The following is an 11,419-nucleotide window of genomic DNA, read 5'->3' as shown; positions in this document are numbered from 1 at the left end:
GGGAAAAAAAAAACTTCAACTAGGGAATCTCTAACACTAAATGAGACACACATACGGTCAAACACGATCGAATACGGGAAGTCGAACATTTTTTCGAGTGGTGCCTTATAGATGACGTAGCCACACTCCTTCCCAAACTTTTCTTCTTTGACTAGACCAGGTGGCAAATCCAGGATTCTAATCTTGGAGGGTCCAGTGTAAGACATCCAAGTTTTATTAGACGATTCATCTTGCACATCATTCTTTCTCAAAAGTTTGCACATCCTTCTCAAAGAACCTTTTATTCCTCTATTTCTCTGTATTTATTTTACAAATACTAAATGCTAATTTTATTTTATAATTGGAGTTAACCGGTTCAATCACAAAAGCAGAAGCCAAAACATTTTGTATAACAAACCTGTTTATACATTTCTCTTTCTCCAACCATAATTTACAAGGTTTATCCCAAGTACCAACATTTCTTACATTCTTTTTGTTTTTCCATTTCTGGTTCTCACAGTAAACCAAAACGGAAAGGGAGTTCACAGAAAAGAATCGGGTCGGGGCAACTTAAAAACAGTAATAAGCTTTGTATTTACTAGCGGTAGCGTCTACTAAGGGTGTCAACTGTAATTTTAACAAACCTATCTTAGCCAAACTCAGCTCGACTGCTCTTCACATATAAATAGCCTGCGGGATGATCCCAGAGTGCATATGGATGGAAGGCGTCTATTTTTTCTGCTTTTCGTTGAATTCCTGTGAGCTCTAGCAAAAACTTTCAATTCAAACTGAAGAAGAACGAGCAGTTATGACGCCATTTTCATCTGTATTTGCCGATGGACATGTACCAGAAACTCAACATAGGAGGGGCCATTCGGACTCTGGTCTTCGACCATGCATGAGAAAAACAATGCTCCTGCAAGGAAAGTCAACACAATACTTGATAAAAACCAATTGATAATCTTTCTTTATTTTAATGCCTTTATAGTGATAAAACTATGATTAATAGTTAAAATTAAGCAATAGTATCTTAGTCCTTGGATCAGATATTCGGCCAGGTTCTCACCTGACGGATCTCCTTTCTTGCACAACTTTAAGCTGCACAAAAATAAGATAAATTTAGAAATCATTGCTGCAATTCATTTCTTCCTAACAAGTAAGGAATCACCAATGAAAAATAATATCATACCGAAGGTAGGAACATCTTTGGTGCCGTATTTCATTTACCACACCATTCAGCTTCTTCAATAACGGATTATCATACTGCTGCAGCACAAACTGGGCAAAAGAACTTACAAGTTAAACAATGATAACTTGCAAAGCGAGAAAGGATTCAAGAGAATGAATTCAACTCATGCACCCTCATTTATCAAAATCTTGACAATCATATAATATTATATAAAAATATGAAAACAAGAAAAATTGATAAATAATGAATTAAGCCTCATTTAAAAAAAAAAAAAAATCTTGACAATCATATAATATTATATAACTTGCAAAGAGGTCGCACTTGGTGCGATGGCAAGTGCCTTCGCCCATGAGCGGTAGGTCTCGGGTTCGAGACTTGGGAGCAGCCTCTTCATAAATGGGGGTAAGGCTAGCCGACATTCACCTCTCCCAGACCTTGCGTAAAGCGGGAGCCTTGTGCACTGGTTACGACCTTTTTAAGCACCCAGCCCCCTCATTCTAGTGAACTGAAGCAGGTCCCGAGAAATCAAGTTCAGATACTCAATGCCTAGGCCTGAGGCTTGAGGCTAATTGTAGTTTACAATTATGTCAGGCAGAAGATGAGTAACCAAAGATATAAACGATAAGGCTACCTGAGTAGGAAGTCCATCAGCAGAGGTGATTCCAAACAGTTGCTGCAAAATTCCAGGATCCACCAAGTTTCCAATATATATTAAACAGTCCTCACCATTCTCTAGAAGATAAATTCCCTTGTCACTCACGTGTTCGCTAGATAGTGGAATCACCGGAGGAATTAGAGATTCATCACCCTCCTGTCAATTAACAGATGACACCGGTGATATAAAATGCATATCTCAAAGAGTTGAACAAGAAGCTAAATGACACCTTTTTGGAATCGAGATCATGAATAGCCACCATTCAGGGGTACACCATTGGAACTGCCAAAGGAACAGAAAGGGAAGACACATGATTGATCCAGAAAGACCGCTCATCTATTTTTCCATCACTTCGTAGCCCCATACTTTTGATTAATGCTGAAAATGGAAAACAAGCACAAATATATCAATATACATACAAACTCTTCTAAGAAGCTGAATGATAATTCTGTGCAATATGTTTCCACAATGGAAGAGGCATGTTTTTCTTTAACATTCTACCAAACAGAACAGAAATTGTTTTCAGGGTGATAAGCAGTCCCTTTCTGTGTTGCAGCCAGAAAAATGTTATGGAGAAGTCTAGTGTTCCTGCTAAGGTTTGTCTTTCGGCTTGGATCATATCTCATGGTCATAGGAATGAGCTCTTGGAAGAAAGAAAGGTTCTGGCATCATTATGGGCTTCTGTGTCTCCAGCCTTAGGGATTTTCATTTCTGGAAATTAATTAGAGACATTAGACTGGGGCGCTGCCGTAGGGTGCTTTTTAGAGTTTTGACTTGCAACATTAGAGGTGTAATATGGTTTTGTTTCTGTTGAGAGTTGTATCAAATTGTTGTCGACCTCTTTTTCACTAAGTTTTTGTACTATGCTCTATGATTGTTTTTCATACAATTATGTTTCTCATGAAAACAGAAATAAAAACATTAGAACAGGAAACAGCACCAACCACACACACACACACACACAAAAAAAAGAAAAGAAAAAAAAAAAAAAAACGATAAACTAGCATGAATGTATAAAGTAGATAATAATATACCAAGGGTGTATAGAGGCAGGAGCTTCAGTGCCTCCGGAAGAATAAGCTGTCCAGAAGATGATACAGTAGCACAAAATTTACGATATGAAAGCAGACTACTGATGCACAGATTTGTCACTTGGTCCCGTACACGCAAGAGAGCACTTGAAGGAATTTCGTTTGCCGCTATACACTATTTAAGGACTTACAGTCAGAATTCGTCCAAAGGAAATTAGACAGAATGTCACAACAAACTGCTATCCTACAACAATAGCAAAGCCTTATCTCACTCTATCCTAAGAATAAAAAATTGGCAAGATGCAGCAAGTGATTGAAAAGGAACACATAGAAAGAGAATTTACATCATCATTTCAATCCATCAGAGGTGAATGATGAAAGAGATTTTAAAGAGTGATTTCATAAATTCATTCACAGATTTAAGCACCAGGTTTAACTGAGGACAAGCATTACATAATGGGAAAATGAGGATAGCAAATAGAAAGCAACAAAGAAGAACAGCATATAATAGCATTACCTTGCTTCATGAAACACGCAAACTGAGTGTCCAAATCAGCAGCATGAAACAGATTACTTAGCATACTCGTGCATGGCAGAGACAAAGTTGTAACTTGAATTCTCCGTTGACCATACACAGTTGTGTATAAAAGGGCACACTGGATAATGAAAAATATCAAAACACATTAATAATGAAATATATAAATATGACCAAACATTGAAACAGTTAGTTGCAGAGATGGGTGATTTCATAAAATTAGTAGTGAAACATACAAGAAAAAGCTCAGAAGATATTATATCAGAATTACTGCATTAGAAACCTTGGCAGAAAACAGAGAAATTAAAATTTACCTGGAAACCACATTCTGAACCATCCTGTAATTTATCATCATGTTTTAAGGTCACCATAACAGTTTTATCGCAGTCAATCTGCATGATAGAAGCGACTGGTTATGACCAGTAGAAGAGCCAATAGCACTCTCTCCAAGGCAAAACGACAAAAGGAGAGAGAGAGAGAGAGAATAAGGATAATGAAAACGACAAAACAGAAAAACTAGATAAAGGGGGCAGCAAGAGCTAATTTATTTTCAAACTGCTTGATTTACTGTCACTGTGTCCCGGGAGGGGGGGGGGGGTGTGGTTGGGGGACCGGCTGGTTGGGGGAATTTACTTCCATGGACGATGAATGATAACTAAGAAACATAGTCTGGAGTAGTGGTAATCAGGGATATTATATGTAAGAACCCCAAGTACGTCAACATCTGTAGGGATACGTTTGCAAAAGCTCCCATGGTACTCTTGAACTTGAATACCCTGCAAATGATGAAAACAAACTTATCTTACTAGAATACTTAATATATTTATAAAAAAAATATAAAATTAAAAACGATGCAGAATCGTATCATAGTTAAGTGGAGAAAGAGGTTCAAACACTTGCCTGGCTACATCTTACACGCATCACCCCCTCAAGACCTTGAGGTCTTGTGACATTCCATCTAAGATCATTGTAGAGCTTTGCAGGATCAGAGACAGCTGAGAAGGGGTAATAATAGTAAACCTGGAAGATTGAGGAAATACAAAACGCTGAATATTAATACAAGAAGGTAACTCACACAATTACACTTCTGTATGTGTAAATGATTTATAGTTACAAGTGGCAGATGCCTCTCAAATCTGATTTCGCATATTTATTGAACAAAACAAAAATATAAATAAACTAAAAAAGTCAATTAGAGAAAACCCTCGACACAATCATAACAGGTAGAAATTTGATGCCAGATGTATGGATGGGGATAGAAGCAAATTCATTAGTACCTGCCCTCCAGTTGTTCTTGGGATGACGGAGATAGAAGCAATGTCTATGTATGACTGGGTAGTGATAAATAAGTTGACACACACCTGGAACATTCCATGAAAAAAAGAGAAAAGTCCAAATAAATTATGCTTAAGAATTTGTCAATTACCACTAAAAATCTCACTCAGTATAGAAATTGCATCAACATGTTAACTGATCATCTAGGGGAAAGAAATTAGTCAAAGGTTTGCCTGAAATTCAGCTAATTCAATTGCCATTGTCTTTAATGTTTTGTCTGCTGGTTGGAGTAATTTATGGGCCTCCTGAAATGCAGTTAAACAAAGAAAACATAATGCCAAGACTACCAGACAACAAATTGAACAGAATGCTCAACAGGTGTAAAAGGGATGATGGTTATGGTCACATAGCACATGCAAATGCAGCAAATGGACTCTCCAATGTTGGATGATACGATTCACAGGATACAAAGACCCAATATGTCAATCTATTCTCCAATAATCATCCCAACAAGTCCATCTAAATGGCCACCTAATTCGCCAAATCTTCAAGTGGGTTCAGGAATTCGAGAAAAGCTCTTTCGCAATGCATGTAATTCATCTTAACTGAACATATGTAATTGAAAAGCAAGATCTTATAAGCAGGAACAGGGTCCAGAGAAAGCGAGTCCTAAGGCAAAAGTTATGCATGAGGGCTTCCTGATTTTAATGTCGACATAAATTACAAAAAAAATAAGTTGTTTATTATTCTTCTCGTCCTTTGTGATGCAGCATTAATAATTAAATTTTCCATTTAATTATTTTAACATATATTTTCCAAATGGGAGATAATGGAGCAAGAATTTTGGTTTTATGTGTCCAACATTAACCAATAAAGCAAGAATGTAATGGGCTGTTTGGCTATTGGGGTTTTCATAACCACTAGTACAATTTCAATCCTATATAAATTCATGTTTGTGGCCTCAAGCAAGAATGTAATAGCTGTTTGCTTAATAGTAACTGGGTTACAAGACGACCGCTATAAAGCGCAAGATGGCATACAAGAACACATATAAAAGCTATTACCTTCTCAGCTGAAGATATATTAGCTCTTCCTTCGGCCTCTCTAGCAGAGAGGGCTCCAATTCCAGTTGATGCCAGCACTGCAGAAGCATAAATCATTAGTATTCTCCGAGATGCCAATAAATTCGGTAAAAGAGAACGACAATGCTGAATGCTATGAAGCACAGATACTTTAGTTTGGTCGCATATCCCATATCCAATACTTCATGATACTTGTTGGATACGCCCAAATACAAGTATTCGGCTTTTAAGATACCGTTACACTTTCAAATGAGAAATTCAGAGGAGAAAATTAATAGGAACAAAGATTTAGTTGAAATTTGATGACTACAAAGAGCTTGCCCTCTAATTGAAAAAAAAAGTAATATAACTCACACTTGAATGAACTTGAATTTGGATGTTTTCATGTTAAAATATATTTTAAATTATATATTTTTATTGTCGTATCCATGACTTGTCGTATCCTAATTTTTAGAGATTTCATGTATTGCCGTGTTGTGTTGCATAGTATCACAGTATCCGTATCCGTATCCATGCTTCAAAGGCTGAATGTATTGAATATGCATGCAAATTCTCTAATTGGTCTGTAGAAGTATACAGGTGTAACGGGACAAATAATTCCGAGTGAAAATATCTCCAAACCATTTAGCTGTAATTCAAGTTGACTGACTACAAGTTAATGGTGCGAATTCACAAATTCAAAAGAGAGGGAAAGCTTCCGTGACAACCGCAACCATCAACAACTTTGAAACATGTTTTCTAGGTTTTTTCAGCTCTTTATTTTGTCTCTAAACCATGAAGGAACTGCAACCCCAAGCATGTTGTTTTTCATTCTATGCTTGCAAGGATATATAAACTTGTTTAAAAGGGGGGAGAAAACATAAAAGGGCATCGTAAGTAGATATATTGTGGATACAAGCTTGCCTGACTGAAACACCAAAAGTTTCCCTCCAGTACTCTTCATTGCCAAGAAAGCAGCCTAGGCAAGGGTTTCCCTCCAGTACTCTTCATTTCCCTCCAGTACTCTAAATGCATTCTGCACATCAAAACAATGTTGGGAAACCTGGCTGGATATAAGCCAATGATAGGACTTATTTACTGGAATGGTTGAACAACCAAAGCAGTTTTAGATGTTTGGTCATCTATTTTATAATCATGAAATTAGTTTGAAAATTATTGGGAATTGGATTATAATCCAATTCTATTATATACAATTAACAATATAAACGTACAGATAATATTATACTGTGTTAGAAATCACAGAAGATATAGGTTTGATGCATTTTAATCAAAACGCGGTAGTTAGAAGAGAAAAGCTGAGAGTTTTGACTGTCTAGATGGAATGCAGCATGGCAGATTAACACTACGGGCTTGTTTAACAGCTCAAATAATGGGTTAGCTCCACGTGTTGGTTTGACAACTAGTGTCCAAAGACTCGAAAACGGGTTTTGACTGAATCAACCTAAGAAAGGTGTTCAGACAGGAAGTAAAAGCCAGTTGGCAGCCAAACAAGCCAGATATGATACACACATGACAACAGCTCCATTCATCTCTCCTCAAATCTTGTCATGCATTATCAAATATTGAGGCATGTCCACCACAAAAGGAGGAAAAATAAGAAAGCTGATCAGTATCTTGGCAAGAACAAAACTCTGATCCAATCAGCTTTCAGGTTTATGCAAGTATGTACACCTGTAGGATTTTCAATTTCTTGTATCTAACTAATTATTCCAAAAATTTCTTACACTTAGCATGTGAAAGAATGATTTTAGATTAGTCGTCGCATTTTCTAGCCCATCATTTTAATACTTACGTTTATGTTTTCCTTAAGCTATTCAACTAAAATTAAATATCAGTTATCTTATTGCCGTTCTGATTATACTCTGCTTTGGACAAAAGAACCTCAAAGAAATACAAAAGTGTCATGCCCAAGCACAGCCAACACATAGGAGTTATGAAGCTTCATAGCGTCAACAATATCAACGATATTATGTCACATCTGCTTGAAGCGTGTTTCATGAATTTGTTGTCATATCCATTTTCACTCCCGATGTTCTGTATGTTGAAATGGAATAGCAAACCCCAAGCACCATAAGTAGTTCAGTACATACAACAGTGTTGTACTATACGACATACCTTGATTGCCGCACCAAGGGCTGATTCAGCAGTTTTACTGTTTTGAAACATGGTGGGAATACTTTCCAACAATTGTTCCAAATGTTGATGGCACTAAAAATCCATAAAACAAAATAAAAATCTGAATTTAATAAGAGTCAAGTGGAAATTTAATAAATAAGATGACAGACTGACTTGTGAATGATTGTTGTTAAATCAATACTAGTACTTGAACGCATTTCATGAAGGGAAGACAGCAGCTACTGACCTCTGAAAGCTGAACAATTACATCAGTCTCCAGAGGAGTATAAACATCTTGTACATCAGGAACAATAAGCATCAAAGGCTGAAAACATATATTTAATCTCAGTGAGAAAGCATATAAAATAATTGTTAGGTAAGAATAGAAGCCAAAACTTATAGACCAGAGAGAATACCACTGAAAAATTAAATTCAGATGGTCAGAGAAAGAAGAAGAGAAGAAATTTTAGCTGCAAATTTGATTGTTAGGTAAGAATTGAATCATGTTGTTTCTATGTTTACTTGAATGGCATTTTGATTGACTGGCTGATGCAGTAAATAAGTAGATATTGGAGTTTACCTTAATAGTTTTTTGGAGTCTCCAACAAAAACAGATGAGATACAAGTGCCCATACTAAATTCTTGCGCTCTTTATCGGGGATGGTTTGAAATGTGTTTGATAAATGATCTGCTTACTTTTGGGGGACAATTATTCGAGGGAAAAAAATTATAACCAAACTATACAGATTAGAGACAATGCAGTACATTTCCAACTCCAAGCTGCACTTATAGATTTCATCTTTTATACCACCAAACAAATAAAAAGGGATTGAATGGGGCTCAAAGAAAATAGCACTACAGTTAGCAAGGATTTATGTTTTCCGTCAGACTCATCAACGTTTTATCTACTCAAGTCATCCTTAATCCCAACTGCCTTGGGCTTGGCATCATGGACCCTAATCTAAAATGTAGTCTGTCTATAACAAACTCATAAAATTAACAAACCTCTATTAAAAGAGGAGGGGGAATAAAAAGGTAAATCCAAGTGAAGTTCATTATATTTATGTCTAAGCCTTATGAACAATAAATGCAGAGATACAGAACCATCAGGACAATGTAACATCGTGGACAGTATAACAATCACATTATGTATAACAAAAGTAAAATTGGAACATTATGCATACAGATAGAATAACTCACAGGAAGATCAGCAATAACTTGACTGATTGCACTGCAAGCTGCAGCAGTTGCACCAGTTTGAATGGCATTCATGGACACATCTATGAGAAAGAAGTACACAGCTGGCATGGGATCACGCACCTGAATTATAAAAGCCAAATAATAAAAAATGAGACGATCAAGAGATGACAGATAAAAGAATAGTAAATCTAGTGAATTATGAAAAAATTAGTTCAGTTATAACTGCATAGCATAATCAACAAACCATGTATTCTTTTGAAGCAACAAATTCAACTGTTCCTCTACATAGCTCAGGTCTTTCATCAGCATCTCTAAGTCTACCATCTGGCCCAAGATTGCAGTGGTAGTCACGGGGAGTCTCATCAGTAAATCCTGCAGAAGAAAGGGCATACGTTGTAGGGTCACCTCTTTTGCATAAATAGAAACAGTGCATACTACACCCTAATCCAGAGTCCAAAGTAAAGAGCTTCAAGATGCCAAGAGCAAAACTAGAATGGTAAACAACATACTCTCGAGAAGGATTTACATTTAACTAATGGCCTTCTAAAATATTTGAAAAGATGGCTTGAGAAACTGAAATGTTGACCCAACACGTTTATGATGCAGATAAAAGTTCAATTACTTTCACAAGCCAAATAAAACAGTGCAAACCTACAAACAAACAACCTACAAACAAACACAAAAAAAAGAGCATAGACACTGCCATGAAGAAGTTTCAGGACCGCAAATTTGTCCTGTTACTTAAACTGAAAGATTACACAAACAACACAATACAAAAGGAAATCTTCCTCACCACACAGGTTACAAATGAATTTCCAGCCCTGGTCAACAAACTTCATGAAAGGATTAATGTAGCATTTGCAACAAGAGCATCGAACAGGACCACTTTCACCAAAATCCACAACCTATAACAAAACAATTCAGTACTAACATAGTAGTTCGATGCAAATGTTGATTGTTCAATTATTCAGAATTTGGTCAGTTCCACGTCTTTTGTATCATTATTCATGGAGAAGCATCCTGAAATTGTTGTGTATTAGCTTCTTCTTTTTTTTCCAGGTAGAAAGAAATCACTTTTTGGAGTGAAGTTGGTGTCCTGGCTGGTGGCTCAGGGAAGGTGAACACTTGTGATATGGTTCAAAGGAGACCGAGGATCTGTTTATCCCCTCATTAGTGCATTCTGTGCAAGGAAGATTATGAATTGGTGGATCACACCTTCCTCCAAGGCCCTGTAATGATGGGCCTTGGGTTGAAGCTCTTTAAGAAGGCTGATATTAGCTGGGTAATTCCAAGGGGCTGCTTCTCTTTTATACGCAAGGGCAAAAAGGCTAAAGTTGTGTGGGGATATATGTTTCTTGCTATGCTCTGGGTCGTCTTGTTGGAAAGAAATTGAAAGGTATTTGAAGATTATGTTCGATCGGATGTTGAGGACAGTTAAAGTACGAAGTTCAGTTTTGGCTGCTCTCTGGACTTCTGTCTCTACAGAGTGTAGACATACTTCTTTTCAAGTATTGGGTTAGAATGCCAGGCTGTGGTGCTTAGGTTCTGCTTGGGAGTCACATGATTTTATTAGGCTTTTATTGGTTTTTTATTTCTTCTCTCTTCCCAGTGGCCTTCTTGACCACTTATGTTGCTCTTTGTTGTTTTGTTGCCTAATTTCATTAAAATAGTCTCTCAAAATATATATCTGGAAGGAACAGTAATGTTATAAACATACTTGGATTGGTTCTTCATCTGGATGAGGAAGAGCAAATGGTTCAACCAACAAAGCTAACAGCATCCCTGATGTTGTCAAAAGATCAGCCGTACACGGTATCTGGTAAATTGACAAAAACATAATAACATTACTATACTTATTAGAAAAGAAAACAACAAACCAAAACTGCTCCATTGAAATTGAGATAAAAAAAATGTTTAACTACAATAATAAACAGGCAATCCATATAGCCGAGCGCAATGGCGTTCTAGGATTCATATAGCCGACCCCACTTAGTGGGAAAAGGCTTTGTTGTTGTTGTTTTTGTACAATAATAAACAGGCAATCCATGAAAGTTAGACCCCAACCTGATTGATGGTGCACCTCATGTAACGTGGACTGCAATTCCCATTGTCTCTGACAATGTAATCACTTGTAGCAGGCTTCAAAATAATAAAAGCAATCAAAAGGATGTAAATGATAGACAATATCTAGTTTTTCACCATGCTTAAATACACTTTGCAGCATCAATATGTACAATGAAAATAGAAGTAAAATTACGCGTGTGGAAAAAGGAGAGAGTAGGGAAGTCAAAAAGTATCAGGAATACAGCTAAAGCAACCATTGAAATCATTGTTTTTTCTTGAAATTTATGGATGAAT

General features: G+C 36.7%; 1 pseudogene; it reads right to left on the bottom strand.

The window, feature by feature from the left end:
* Positions 1–382: 382 nt before the first annotated feature.
* LOC103416030 (protein transport protein SEC24 B-like) lies at positions 383–11,382 on the bottom strand (annotated as a pseudogene).
* Between the last annotated feature and the right edge of the window lie 37 nt (positions 11,383–11,419).

This window comes from Malus domestica, chromosome 15, assembly GCF_042453785.1.
Source record: "Malus domestica chromosome 15, GDT2T_hap1".
In the NCBI taxonomy this organism is placed as follows: Eukaryota; Viridiplantae; Streptophyta; class Magnoliopsida; order Rosales; family Rosaceae; genus Malus; species Malus domestica.
This window is presented reverse-complemented; position numbering and strand designations above follow the sequence as displayed.